Raw genomic sequence first — 15,699 nt, 5'->3', positions numbered from 1 at the left:
GCGACGCATCTGGCTCCAACCAAATATTTTCAGTCAGTCGGATTCCAAGGTAAATATTTGCCACTTCGATTGCAGTTAACAGAGGTAGCGTGAAACAGGCAACCATTTATCAACCTTCAATCAGGGCCGGCTGGCCTCTTGGGTAATCTACTTCCTCCCCGTGAGTCCCTGCGCCGGTCCCCGCCCCCACGCTTCCGGTCTTGCGTACTTGGTGTCTGAGACTTTCTGAGGCCTGTCTAGGAAATTCTCCTCCAAGTGAAGCCTGGTGAAGGGTTTTTACAGAATTGCTCGGCTGCTGGCTTCGCAGAGATCCTTTCATTTTTAGCCGGTGCTATTTTTCCTTACTCCTCATGACTTGTCTTGTTGAAAGGATGTTGGTTGTGGATGAGAAACACCTGGGAAGGGTTACGGAAGTCTCTCAGACTTGTGATTTGAGGTGGAGGGCCAGGGAGATGTGCCCCTGAAGCATTTACCTATTACTTAAATTGCTTCCTTGAGAGGCTCTTAATATTGGCCCAAGGCTTTTGAGCTACAGTGAATAAACATTGCTCAGGGCTTTGTGTCTTATCCTGTCTTTTGCACTTGTGTGAGAATGAACATATTAGCTTTTTCTTATAGATGTACATTTTATGTAGGGAGAATAATAAAGAGAGATGAAAACACAGGAAAGTGGCAGGTGGGGTGGTTTTGTATAAGAAGGAAACTTCCTGCCTCATTCTGTGTCAGGGTTCTTAGCCTTTTTGGAGTCCTTTTGAAACTATGAAGACTAAGGACCTTTTGTTTTCCCAGGAAAAGACCTGTGAACACAGTACTTTGCCTATAACCTGAGGAGATTCATGGATCCCTAGAATCTATCTGCATACTCCCATGGAGGGGGGTGGGGCATGGAACCAAGGTTAGGAAACCTTGGATTTTAGGTAGAGCATGCCCTGGGTGCCAGACATTCCTTGTGTTGCCTAGGCTGTACTAGGGTGAAAAAAGTGCGGCACTTGCCTTAGGCATGAAATTTAAGGGGGCATCAAAAAGTTCAGAAATCAGGATACATAATGTTTTAATGCAATATTTTAAATGAATCTGCAAACTATGGCTGTGGCTTGTCAACCTTTTTTTTTGTAAGCAAAATTTTATTGGAGTCAGGGTCGGGATTAGGACAAGATAGCTGAGGCACTGTTGTACAAATGCACGTTCGGATTCTGTCTTTATTTTAAAGTTTTTATATTTTGTATTTTGTTCATTGACTTTTAATTTTTAAATAGTGCATTAAAATATTGTTTTGAGTATTGAGGTTTTTGACCCCTCCCCTTTAATTCTGCACCTGAAACCAGTGTCTCCTTTGATTACTGTAGCCACCAGCCCTGCTTGTGTCCAGGATGCTGTTCAACTAAAAACCAAATATAAGTGATCACTTGCTGTGTGCTAGGTCCTGGGCTCCCACATTTCCAGACAGCAAGGGTAGTAGGAAAAACTGATCTATCAAGATGGTTGATGTCTATTCCTGGCTCTGCCATGTCCTTCTGCATGACCTATGCCAAGTAACTTAACTTTTCTGAGCCTCTTCTTAACTGCAGAATGAGAAGGTGAGAATGGGTGGTTTCTGGTTCTGGCAGTCTGTGGTTCTATGACTTTGAAAGAGACAACTAAGCCAAATTGTTCCCTAAAGAACAGAGTCCTCAGTGGGCAACCAATTCCACATCAGCCCTCTAAGGTTCTCTCTTGTTTTTTATTATTTTTTTATTTTTTTTATTTTTAAATGTTTATTTATTTTTGAGAGAGAGAGAGAGAGAGAGAGAGAGAGACAGAGCATGAGTGGGGAAGGGGTAGAGAGAGAGAGGGAGACACAGAATCCAAAGCAGGCCCCAGGCTCTGAGCTTTCAGCACAGAGCCTGACACAGGGCCCAAACTCACTATCTGTGAGATCATGACCAGAGCCAAAGTCAGACACTCAACTGACTGAGCCACCCAGGCACCCCATAGGATTCTCTTGATTTGCCTTCTTGATGGGGGGGTTTGGCATTCTACAGACTTTCATTTGTCTCAGTGTGAGGCCCCAGACCATCAAATCTTTTCAACTTGAGTACTGATTGCTAGAGTCAAAGATCTTGAGAGTTGATGAGAGTAAAGTATGGAGAGATGATTTTGTTTAAAGGAAAATGAGGCTCAGACAGGTGAAGTCAGTTGGCCAAGGTGGCACAATGTCAGATTTAGAACGAAAACCTCAGTCCCTGACTGCCATCCGGTTTTCTTTTCATTTCACCATGGTGTGATATGATGCATGCCTTTCTACTTCCCTCCAGAGAATTTCCTAAAAGTACTTTGAATTCTCTCTCATAATAGTCTTTCTAATTCCTGTGTTTATTAATTTCCTTGTTAAGATGCTGCTCCCCCAAACAACTAGAATTCACCTACTGCTGGGGGATTGGGAGCCAGAATTCTTGATCAGTGTCTTATCCTTAGGTCTTCTTCCCTCTCCCAACCTCATTTTGGATTTAACTTCTATGGGGATTTTTTAAAACTGCTACAAGGCATTTAATCTTAGAAAGCTGACTTCCTCTATGTTTCTTTTGAAAGGTATTTTTAAACATGGAGAGAACAAGCGATGCATAACAATCTGTAAGGTAGGTACCGTTATTCCTATTTTACTACCAAAGAAACTGAGGCACAAAAGGGTAATTAACTTGCTCAAGATCTCCCAGCTTAAAAAAAAAAAAAAGAAAAGAAAGAAAGAAAGAAAGAAAAGAAAAGGAAAAAAAGGAAAAGATCTCCCAGCTAATTATCAGAACCAGGATTCAAATCCAAGCATCCTGACTCCAGGGTCTGTGCTTTCTCAACTACCACACTGTATGGCCTGTCTTTTGGACCATTTCACCTGAGCTTGAACAATTTCAGTGATGGGGAGCTATCTCAGGAGATCCGAGTTCTCTTGCTGGGCAGCCTCATCTGTTGGAATGTCTTCCTTCTATTTGTTGGTACAAGCCATAGGCAGTTATCCAAAATGGTTTGCTATTGTCTAAATAAGAATAAAGGTAAAAAGGAGAGTGAAGAACACAGAGTAAAATCTATCAATCTGTCCTGCCTCCACCAAACATTTCTGACCCACTCACTTGCAGTTATGTGGGCTTTCTAAACAGGCATAAAGTTCCCTCTTTCAGTTTTGTGTCTATGGCAAGTAAAATCCCCATCCTATGTTTATACCTTGTTCCAAGAAAGATTTAGGTTGGCCCACGTGGATTATAAAACATGATTAAGTAGCATAAATTAAAAGTCTATGACATGATTCAGCAATTTCACTTTTAGGTATTTTTCCTGCAGAAATAGTTACAGGAGCTTACCAGGATAAATATTCAAGGGATTTTACTTAAATTTTGTAATTGCACAAAAATTGTAGGCAATTTAGATGTGCATCAATAAGGAGATGGCTAAATAAATAATGTGTTAATGGAGTTGTGAGAGGATTTCAATCTAAAATTGAACTGGAGGAAGGATACCTGGGTGGCTCAGTTGGTCAAGCGTCTAACTTCAGCTCAGGTCATGATCTCATGGTTCGAGCCCTGCATCGGGCTCTGTGCTGACAGCTCAGAGCCTGGAGCCTTCTTTGGATTATGTGTCTCCCTCTCTTTCTGCCCCTCCCCTGCTTGTACTCTGTCTCTCTCTCAAAAATAAACATACATACATACATACATACATACATACATACATACATACATAAAATTGAAATGGAGCATAAGAAATGGAGACTCTCATGCATCCTTCCTCAGAAGAATAGAATTTAACTGAGAGACTGATTTCTTGTAAATGCCTGATTTACAGAAGATCAAGACTTCTCTCCTGACTAATGAACATCCACCAAGAATCTCTCCCCATCCCCAAGCCAATGAACTTGCTGCTTGGACTCTGGCTGGACTTCCCCCTCTTTGCACTCCTTGCTCATAAATACAGCCTGCCCCAAACCCTCAAAGGACTCACCTGTAGCTTGCTATAGCATGCTTCTCAAATTGTGGTTCCCTCTGCTATTCCCAAATAAACTCAAATTTCTGATAATTTGACCTTGCCTCAACTTACTTCCTTGTTTAGGTTAACAGAGTATCTTTTTTTTTTTTTAATGTTTATTTTTGAGAGAGAGAGAGAGAGAGAGAGAGAGAGACAGAGTGTGAGCTGGGGAGGGGCAGTGAGAGAGGGAGACACAGAATATCAAACACACTCTAGGCTCTGAGCTGTCAGCACAGAACCCAAAGCAGGGCTTAAACTCAGGAACTGCCAGATCATGACCTGAGCCGAAGTCAGACACTTAACCAACTGAACCACTCAGGCGCTCCAGAAATAATCTTTATCCTAATGAGTGTGAAGTGGTATCTCATTGTGGTTTTGATTTACATTTTCCTAGTGATTAGTGATATTGAGCACCTTTTCTACTGGCCATTAGTATATATTCTTTGGAGAAATAGCTATTCAAGTCATTTGCCCACTTTGTGACTGGGTTATTTTTGTTGAGTTGTAAGAGGTTTTATATGTTATCAATTCCTTATCAGAGATATGATTTGCAAATATTTTTTCCATTTTGTAGAGAAATGTGCCTTTTCTTTCTATGGATAGTGTCCTTTGATGCACAAAAGTTTTAATTTTGAAGAAGTCTATTTTATCTATTTTTTCTTTTGTTGTTTGTGCTTTTGGTGTCCTATCTAAGAAATCATTAACACTTAATCATTTTGCCTGATAAAGTGTAATTTCCCTAAATCCCTTTTCATTTTACTACCTTTGCCCACCTCCTTTTTTTATTTTTTAAAATAATGGTTACAGTGAAGATATACAACTGCCTGAGATCAAACTGGAAGAGGCAGGGCTTAAATTAGTTAATACATTAATATGGTCCTTAGTGTGGCAGTTATTCTGGGTCACATTTTCTGGATATTCGTTGGACATTGGTTGGATTCGGACCACACATTTTCTCTTTGGCTGCAGCTAATATATTAACTGGCGGTGGGATCAAGTCCTGCTCCTCAGTGGCAGCTGGGCCCTCCCTTGGAGCCTCTCTACAATCCCTTCACTTATTGCTAATTGACTTCCTAATTCCCCACAGCAGCTGTTGTAAGCCTTTTCCACTCTCCTCCATCGCTTTAATCTCCCTACTCTCCACACCGAGAGGCAGGTGATCATGCATCCGTGATCAGGTCTCTTTGCCACTGCCTTTCTGTCCTCTGCCATCTTCACCTGTCTCCCTGGAGCCCTCATCCCCAGGTTCCCCTTTATCTCTCAGAGCCTGACTTTTGCATTTACTCCCTCTCTCCTAGCTTCTATTTTTCCTCTTCTTTTCCCTTCACACATAAACAGACTCCAGTCTTCCTCAACCTATAAGAAACCCAACCGTATTTCTCTTGAAGTTAATCCCATTCTTTTTTCATTACTGGCAAGCCCTTAATTTTTTTTTCTCATCACAAAAGTAACATAGTAGTAGAAAATTGGGAAGTACAAATAATCAAACATGTTTCAGACACCCATAGTCACACTTCTAGAAGTAACCACCAATGTAAACATTTTGGTTTATATCCTTCCAATCTTATTTCTAAGACTTTGAGACTTACTTAGACTTTGAGGGCATTCTGGATGTTCTCTTTTGTAACTTGATATTTTTCCTGTGTCAGTGTTTTTCTAACCATGATTTTTAATCATTGCATTAAAATTTCCATTGTATGGATGCTTGGTAATTTATTTAGCCATTTTAAGTCATAATCATAGGATTATTTACAATTATTTGCTATAATTAACATAACAGTACAGCCTTTGTAAATAAATCTTTGCACATAGTCCTGATTATTTTTTTTAGTACAGATTTATGAAGGGAACTTCCTGAATGCATATTTTAAGTATTTGAATACATATTTTATCATAAAATATAAGTGTTTGATAGAGTAGCCAACTATCATCTCTTCCACTTTAAACTCCTGTTTACTGAATTCTAAGCAATCCTGGCTTGTCCACCATCACTAAAGCTGCCCTGTCAGAGGGCAAGTTCAACATCAATTACTAATCACAAGTCTTTTCAGGTCCTGTCCTGCCTCATCTCTTTGCAACAGCTGCCACTTTCAGTCTTTTCCTTTTAAAAATGTTTTTTTCTATTTTACTTGAGTGCTTCTACCTCCCTGGTAACTCATTTTCAGACTCTTTCCTGGTTCCTTTTGTTCTGCATGATATTTTTCTTATTCTCTACTTACCTCAGATTTTCAACTATTGCATTCATGCCATTGCTACATAGATCTCAACACAAATCTGACCTGAGTTGGGGTCTGCTGGCCTCTCCATCTCACATCACACCACTCTTCCCTAACTGCTGCCCCCTCTCCCCAACCCTACATGTACTTTATGTTCCAGTCATTCTGAATTGCTTGCATTTTCTATGCCTCTGATCATGTGATGCTCTGTGCTTGGAAATTCATTTCCCCCTTCCTCACTTGATAAAGCTTTACTTCTCTTTCAAGATTCACCTCCTTCAGGAAGCTCCATGACAGCTTCCACTCCCACTCTTTTATACCTCTTTGCCCCCTGGCCTGGCCAACTAGGGTGACCTTCCTCTATGCTGTCATGTTTGTGCTTCTCTCCTTGTGCTGTGTTATAATGGTTTTTTTCTAGGCTGTAAGCTCCTGGAGGGCAGGAATTGTGACTTTGAGGATTATATTCCCAATGTGTAGCCTGGTGCTTGTCATCTAGTAGAAACTATAGTGAATATCTGCATCCCTTAGGGTGGCTCAGTTGGTTAAACATCTAACTCTTGATTTTGGCTCAGGTCATGATCTCACAGCCATGACATTGAGCCCATCATCAAGCTCTCTGCTGTGTGTGGAGCCTCCTTGGGATTCTCTCTCTCCCTCTCTCTCTTCCCCTCCCCTGCTTATGTGCTTACACACACACACTCTCTCTCAAAATAAATAAACATTAAAAAAAAAATCTTCATCCCATGGTCAAATCATACTCTGATCTTCCTCTGGGGACCTGTCCACTGCCTCAGTCTTGAACCATGGGTTTGAGTGGGACTGACCTAATCCTACCTGAAGGGGTAGGTCTAAACTGGCCACATTACCCAATTACAGCAAACAGGAAATCTTTTTTTTTTTTTTAAGAAAAAACTTTAGGTTCTGTGACACCTATTGGAAGAGACACGCTTCTATTCCTCTTCATGATAAAGTGTAAAGACCTAAGGTAGAATTTTTTATCCATTTTGCTAGTGTGAAGGGGTGCCTGGAACTGTCTGAGGGCTGTGTATGGAAGATGAAGTGGCTATCCTGGAAGACAAAGCAGAGACGTAGAGTCAATCAGCATATGCATGTATGTGTGTACTGTTATTATGTTACTTAACAATCACATGTATTATGTGTCATGGGCTGTTCTATGTGCTTTATAAATATTGACTTATTTAATCATCATATCAATTTTATGAAGTAGGTACTATTATTATCCCCATTTAGTGGCAGAGAAAACCAATACACAGAAAGGCTAGATAACTTGCCTGAGGTCACACAGCTCTTAAGTGGAGATCTGAAGCTGGGCTTAGTCACCAGTCTTATGCTGTCTCTCATTGTACAGTGGCACCAAAGAGGGGCTTAAAGAGCAGGGCTTTCTCTGAAGTCAAACATCTATTCAGTGTGATATCCTTTCTTCACTGTGTTTGAAATCTAGTTAACTATAGGTCCTGCACCTGAATGCAGACTGAGGGAGTCTCTCAAGCAGGCCTTATGCTTTCTTACCTATGGCTAATCAACACAGAGGCTGTGACCTCTGAGCAAGCTTTTTGCATCAGATTTTAAGGTGTCCCCTGCTCAGAAAAGGCTAGATAGGAATCTGTCTCTTCGTGTGGTTTATTGGGTCATGGAATATGCAGGTTGAAAGGGGCCCTTAAAAATGATTCCCTCTGACCCTCTAAATTATTGATGGGAAAACTGAGGCCCTCTGAAGAAGTGTGGCTTGTTCAGGGCCAAAGAGAGAGTGTAGTATGTTTGTTGCACTGGTGGTTTGTAGCCCTTTCTATCTAAAGAGACTTTCTAGAACTCAGAATGTACCCGGCCTGGATGAGAGTATAGTGACAAGATTTGGGTCCTGCACCATTGAGACTAGAAAGCAAAGGGTAAATGTTGGCTCAGACACAGCCATAAGCAGGGTGGAGGCTCCATTGCCTACCTCTCCCACCTAAGATCACCTTGCAGGAAACCCAGACATCTTGATGGGCATGTCAAGGTCACTTTTGAATCCTTAATTCCTTGACCTCTCAGAAGCATTTGACACAGTTATCCATTCCCTCTTCAAAACTTTTTCCTCCAAGGCACTTTGACCTCTTGGTTTTCTTCCTACTCCTCTAGCTATTCCTTCTTCTTATTCTTTTTCTTAAGTTTATTTATTTATTTTGAAGGAAAGAGTGAGTGAGCACGAGCAGGGGAGGGGCAGAGGCCCAAGCAGGCCCCTCGCTGAGCACAGAGCCAGATGTGGGGCTTGAAATCATAAACCATGAGATCATGACCTGTGCCAGACTCATAACTGACTGAGCCATCCAGGTGCCCCCTGGCTGTTTCTTCCATGACACCTTCATGAGTTCTTTTTCCACCTGATTTTAAGGCTGGTGTGTTCCTGGACCCTCTCTTTTTCTCCCTTGCCATACTCTTCCTGGGGATAGACAGATATAATCTATCCTCATGGATTTTTGTGATTTACATGCTGGTACTTTTCAAATTCATATCTCCTAGCTCTCTCTCCAAATGTCAGACCATACATTCAAGTTACCAGCTGGGCAGTACCACTTGGATATTCCCTGGGTACCTCAGTGGTCACATGGACAAAACTGCTCTCACTGCCTCTACTTCATATGCTCTCCTAATCCAGATCTGTTTCCCTCATAGTCTCTGTCTCAGTAAAAGTACCACTACCTACAAAACTCTACAGGCTTGACACCCTTGACTTCTCCTTCTCCCCATCCCCATAGCAACTTCTCTGGTTTAGAACTTCATCACCTATAGTAGCCTTGTAACTGGTTGTTCTGCTTTAGACTTGCCCCACTCTAAGTTGTTCTATGTATTGTAACCAAAATTAACTGTTTTTGCATTTTCAAAAAGGTGTATTTTTAAATCATAAAACTGACACACACTTGTGACAATTTGAGACAGTGTAGTTAGTGGGATATAAAGTAAAAACTGAAAGACTCCCGTCTCCCATATTTCCAACCTCATTGTGGGTAAACAGTTTGGAGTATTTCCCATCAGACTTTTTTTCTACGCTTATCCAAACATAACTAGGCACCTACTGTAGGCTGTATGCCACTTTATTTTCCAGAAATCCAGAAATTCCCATTTCCTTGCACATTCCAGGCTCTATGTCCTTTCCTTAATTTTCTCATGTTTTCTCTTCTCTTTCCTCATCTTCCCTCTTTCAGCTGACACCTACTGATACTTTTAAGATTTATCTCATGTATCATCTCTTCCTTTATGCTCCCAGACTCAGTAGGTATGTCCCCTTTTACCTAAGTTATTGTGCTGCATTATTATAAACTCTTCTGTGTTGCTTTCTCCCACTGGGATAGAGTTTCTTGAGGAATAGTCTATGCCTTATTCTCCATGGCATTCCCCCACACTTGACATAAAACCGGGCAGTGTTCAGTTCACATGACTGAATGATTGTGACTCTTATTACTGCCTGTGTCTCCTGAAGTGCAAGTGCCTTGGGTTGGGAGGCAGTTGTTTCAAGCAGACAGGACTATGAAACTTCCTGACCGTCTGTTCGCAGCAAGAATGGGAGACAAAATAGAGTCTGAAGAAAAACAGAAAGTATCCAAAAGTGGGGAAAGGAGCCTGGTGGCATCAAGGGAAGGAAAGGAACTGATATTTATGAAAAATATTCACAGTTAGCATCTCATATATGCTCATATCAACACTACCATCTCCACTTTACAAATGAGAAAATTGAGGATCAAGATGTAAAGTACCTTGCCCAAAGTCACCAAGTGAGTAGTAGAGCCAAGTAGCGAGCCAATTCAAATCCACTTCTGTGTGAGTGCAAAGTCCAAGTTCTTACACACTGTGCACATTGGTGACCTGGTGGGTACGGTATGGTTAACACCAGCCATTTCCCTAGACCCTTCACGGGTACTTGGAAAAGGTCTGTGTCTTGGAGCCTCTGAACAGAGGCCTTTAGCTTCTAGGGAGATAGTGACAAACCCAGCATGTAGATTTTTAGACACTGTGGGTCTTTTCACTTCCATATGCCTTGAAAGGGAGGCCATGGCTTCAGAGTTTATGTTGGAGGAATTGAGCCTTTCAGGGTTCTGGAGGAGGCCAACCAAGGCTTTGGAAAGTCTTACTCAGCTGAACTTCCTGCAAATTTCTCTCAGGCAACTGTAACTACCCTTGGTCTTCTCCTAGTCCTTCATCAGCCCTAGTTGCTGTGTCGTTTTGGGATCTGGTAGCCAGAGTACACCTATGGGGCATATCATCTCTGGAGGCTTAGCAGCCTGGGGCCCAGGTCCTTCTTGGCTGTTGTGGGTTCCTTGAGACTGAGGAGGGCACTGCAGAACAGGGATGGGGGGCTAAGGTACTATTGGAGTAAGGAGCTGTGTCCAGGGGTGAGGCTGAATCACAGGGAGTGCTAGTCCTGCAGTCCACAAATGTTTACTGATGTGACCTCAGTATTGTTTGGTTTTTGAGGGAAGGGATGCCAGGTCTGTCCTTTAGGCATACTGAAATACTAGTGGTTCTTGTCTGTGTCCTGTATCTCTTGCCTCCAGAGCTTTATACATGCTATTTGCTGACTGGAATGCCTTCTACCTCTTCTTTTCACTGCTAACTCCTTTTTGTTCCTTCAGTCTCAGCTTGCCTGTTACGTGACTCCTCAAGACTGGGGATCTCACACTCCAAGGTTGGGTAGGGGGCGCATTTGCTGGTTAATTCTACACTTCTGTTTTCCCTCTTTTCTTGCAGGAAGTTGTTGGACTCCCCATTTGGGAAATTCATTCATCTCATAGTCTCCTAGTTAGTATGACTGACATCCTTTTTTCCAGCTCCAGGCAAAAGTCTAGTTGTTTAAGCCAATTAATTCTCATGTCTCATTCTACTTGTTAACTGTGATTGGTTCAGGTATGGGCATAGACTCAGGAACAATGAACCAAGGAGAAACCAGAGGCATTAAGAGTTACCAGAAGAGCCACCTTCTTTTCTAGAGACTGAATGAAGAAGGATAGAAGTATGCAGCTTCACTGTGAGCAACCTAGAATTTAATAGAGGAAAGGTTTAAGGGGTGACAGCCTTGTGGGAATATAGGCTAGGGAACTTAGCCTCTATCATTAAAAATAGAACGTTTTGGCTCCCATATTTACTCTTTATTTACTTTCCACTTCATCAGGATTTTGGACAAGAAAGAGGGGTTCTATTCATGGAGGACCCTTTGGAGCTCCAGCACAGTCTTTTCATACACACCCATCCACACATAAACACATGCTCTTGGGGTTATTAAAATTTTTTTTTAATGTTTGTTTATTTTTGAGAGAGAGAGAAAGAGAGAGGCAGAGAGAGAAGGAGACACAGAATCTGAAGCAGAATTCAGGCTCCGAGCTGTCAGCACAAAGCCCGATGCGGAGCTCGAACTCACAGACTGCGAGATCATGACCTGAGCCAAAGTTGGATGCTTAACCAACTGAGCCACCCAGGCTCCCCGGGGTCATTTTAATATACTCTTTGTATCATATTCACCTACTTGTAAAAAAGTTTATTTATTTATTTTGAGAGAGAGACAGAGGGTGCAAGTGGGGGAGGGACAGAGAGAGAGGGTGAGAGAATCCCAAGCAGGCTCTGTGCTGTCAGCATGAAGCCCAATGTGGGGTTCCATCCCACAAACTGTGAGATCATGATCTGAGCTGAAATCAAGAATCAGACTCTTAACCAACTGAGCTACCCAGGTGCTCCCATATTCACCTAGTTTTTATAAAAATCCACTTTTAAGATTTGTGTTACAAATATTTTCCCACGTATTTTCATTGTGGCCTTTGTTTTTGGTACAAAAGTTGTAAAGTTTATAGTGAAATAAATCTTTGATCTTTTTTAGAGCCTCCAAGTTTCCAGTCTTTGTTAGGAAAGTCTCCCATATCCTTAGTCTATAATATAGTCTCCAAAGTTTTCTTGCAATATTATTTTTCACTGTTTTGCTCTCTACATTTTTATCCATTTGGATTTTTTTGTGTGCAATATGTAAGATTAGAGTCCATTGTACTTTCTCCCATATGTATAACCAATTGTGCCAATATCATTTATTAAATAGTCCATTTTCTTCCCACCAAATTGAACTTCCACCTGTATCATGTGTTAACTTTTCATAAATATGACTTGATTATAGATTTTATATTTTGTTTTACTCGCCAATTTTCCATTTCTGTTTGGCTTTATGCTATGTTCTGTAAGGCAACACTCTTTAACTGTTCTTCTTTTTATGATTTTCTTCTCTATTTTTAGCCATTTATTTTTCATATGAATTTGAAGATAATTTTATGAAATTTCATTGCAAGTATTGTTTGGATTTTAGTTAGAATTCAATATACATATCAATTTGAGGAATTCAAAGACCTACTTTTTAAACCAGTAGGTCTTCTTCCTCAAGAATGTAGCATAAATGGAATACATTTATTTCATTCCAATACATTTCTTTCTTACTAAATAGATCTCTAAATGTGTTATAATTTTGGTTGCTTAAATGTAATACTTTCCTCATTTCCTTTGCTGATATTTGCCAATAAAATAAAGTTATAATTTTTTATGTTCATCTTATATTCAGCCATCTTACCAAAAAATGTAAGGTTACATGGTAAGATTGAGGAGTGGGTGGGAATTGAATGTGTTGGGGTCTGTGGGCACAGGGCTGGGTTGGCCTGGAGCCTGAGGATATTAGGAAAGGAAGCACACCAAACATAAGAAGAAAAATTGGTTGTGTCTTCACGGCATTGTGTTAGTGGGAGTTTGTTCCACTATGAGCAGCTGTGAATAACAGAAACCTAAAAAAACAGTGGATTACATAGAATAATGTTTATTTCTCTCTTACATTAAGAAGTATTTTGTATGCAATTTGGGCTCTATAGTCCTCAGGAACCCAATCTACTTCTATCTTTATATTCTGCTATCCTTCAGATGTGGTCCTCATCATTATGGTCTAAAATGAACTCCAGGCATCACATCCATCTGCCAAGTAGGATGATGGAGAAAAGGGAAGAAGAGACAAGGGACACATTGAAGGTATATCATAAATTTCCTAGAAGCTGCCACACACTAATTCTACTCACTCTGTTGGCCAGAACTGAATTATATGGTTATGTCTAGTTCCAAGGGATGCTGGGAAATATTTTTATTTAAGATAAAAATTCTAAAGACTATAAGGATTTTATTCCAAGTCAAGATTCTAAAATGGTGATAATAGACATATTGGGATTAGCAACCAGTGGTCTCTGATGCAGGTATGTTTGTAAGGAGGTGAGGGCATGTGTTTTCTTTTGTAGCTCTCAGCTGCTAGTGCAGAAAGGAGAAGGAGCAGTTGAATGGAATATGGTGCAGGGGATTGAGGGGCTGCAGAAGAATAGGAGTGCCAGGCATGGAGGGTGTGGGAGAGAGAACAGTTTAAGTCTGGTTGGAAAGGAAAGAAGGCTGCATAGAGGACGATAGACTGGGAGAAATAAGAGGCATCAAGGGATTCGTGGTCTTAGGCTGAAACATAGATGCACAGCTAGATGGCTGGGAGGCAGTGTCTGAAAATGGCATGTTTGGCAGTGAAGAGATGAACAGTGTGGGTGTAGCAGTGAGTGATTGATGTGGAAGGGTGATGAGGATCATTCAATGCAAGGAAGGTAACATTTGGCATTGGAGGGTTCTCCCCCTGCACACTGACCTGCTCCAGGAGGATGGCAGGAGTAGGGATACAGAGAAATTCAGGGAAGTTGGTGTAGTTAGATAGCTTGAACCCCAAAGGAATTACATAGGAGGAGAGTATTGGTTTTGAAACACATAGGAATGTGAGGACTCTGATCCCACCTCCTGGCTTCATCTGTTGAACCAGGTAGATATGTAGACATGAGAGAACAAGAAATCATCCCTCAGGATGGCTGTAGAAGGTGCTTGTGGTCAGGGATAAATAGGTCTCAGGGGGGTCCAAGAAGAGAAGAGAACCTTATGTGATGAGGTGTAGGATGAAGGGGATTGATTTGCCCTGGGATAAAGGATTCTAGTGGGCATAGAGGATTTGCAGGAAAGAGGAGCAGCTAGTGTTTGGGAGAAGATACATAGGACAGTATGGGGTTGAGAATGTGAGAACAAATGAGAAGGTTTACAGTTTGGACAGTGATGTAAAGTCTAAAGGATGTAACATTTGGGCATGGGGAGTCCACACGGATCTCTGGGGCCAAGTTGTCTTGGAGAAGTTCCAAGCTGTGGCTCCAGAGTGATTTGGGCTAGTACAAGGCTCCTGGCTGTGGGTCAGCTCAAGGATGGGCTCTGAGTGGTTACAGACCACACAGGAATTTCCAACAACCTAAATGTGGAACAGCTGCAGGTCAAAAAGAGATCCATTCCTTCCTTGGAAGTCTCCCTTGCCTAGCTTCCAAGGCTTCTGGGATAAAGTTTGAGCCCAGAAACAACCATCACTCACCCTGCCAGATAACTCTGGCTGCCCAATAATGCTGAGAATCATGCTCTTCTAACATCTAATTTGATTTAAAATCTTTTATGTTTGAGGTGAACTTTTTCTCTGTTGACAATGGGCTGGGTTTAGCCTATTCATTAAGGGTGGAACTCCTAGCTTGTGGTAAATCCTGATTGGAAAACAATATAAACACATTTCCTGGTAAATGTATAAATATATATAGATGTTGGTTGTTCCCCTCCCCACCACTAATATACACTGTAGAAGCAATTTGAAGCAATTTAGATGTGCTCAGCATCTGGCCATCATAAAAGGTTTCGAGTGAGTCATGATTTTGCATCAACAGAGAGGGTTTGTCTTGCTTGTGGAGAGAATTGTATTCACCTCTCCTTCTGCCTGTGAGCTTCTCTATTACTTTATGATGATCAGTCTGATTTGTGTGTAAAGAGACTGGTGAGATAAGAATTTGGGGAAGGGAAGCAAGGAGAAGAGGAGGAGCACCCAAACAGCTACATATTCAAGGCAAAACAGATTTGGGGAGAATTACCTGTTTTTGCTTTTGAGAAGCAAGCAAGCAAGAAAGAAAGAAAGAAAGAAAGAGAAATGAAGGAAGAAGGAAAGAGAAAGAAAAGAAGGAATGAAGGAAGGAAGGAAGAAAAGAAAGAAAAGAAAGAAAGAAAGAAAGAGTGAAAAAGTGTCATTTTGTGAGTTAGGAGATGACCTCTGCTCCTAGCTGTCGGCTACTCAATCTCTTGGCACCTCAGTTTGCTCATCTGACAAGTGGGCCCCTTAACGGTTGCCCTATCCAGTTGAGAGGAAAGGAGAGCTCTTGCTTGACAGCTCTGTTGGGTGCCAGCTGTGCTGTGGGCTCCTTAGATCTGCCATCTCATTTAATGCCCAAGACAATCCCATGAGGGAAGTGGCATTAAGCTCTTCTTCAGCTGAAAGAACTGAAACATGGAGAGTCAAAGTGGCTTGTCCAAGATCATAAAGCTTATCAGGACTCAAACCCACATCTGTCTGGCTTCAAATCCTGTTTTCTTCCTATTACTTCATGCT

The 15,699-nt window shown here is 41.4% G+C and overlaps 1 long non-coding RNA gene across 1 annotated transcript; it reads left to right on the top strand.

The window, feature by feature from the left end:
• Positions 1 to 201: 201 nt before the first annotated feature.
• Positions 202 to 7,579, top strand: LOC113599078 (uncharacterized). Its single transcript, XR_008290837.1, has 3 exons — positions 202 to 328; positions 2,569 to 2,615; positions 7,215 to 7,579. It is a non-coding gene; the product is annotated as an uncharacterized LOC113599078 (long non-coding RNA).
• The last annotated feature ends 8,120 nt before the right edge of the window (positions 7,580 to 15,699 follow it).

Source organism: Acinonyx jubatus, chromosome C1 (assembly GCF_027475565.1).
Source record: "Acinonyx jubatus isolate Ajub_Pintada_27869175 chromosome C1, VMU_Ajub_asm_v1.0, whole genome shotgun sequence".
Classification (NCBI taxonomy): Eukaryota; Metazoa; Chordata; class Mammalia; order Carnivora; family Felidae; genus Acinonyx; species Acinonyx jubatus.
This window is presented reverse-complemented; position numbering and strand designations above follow the sequence as displayed.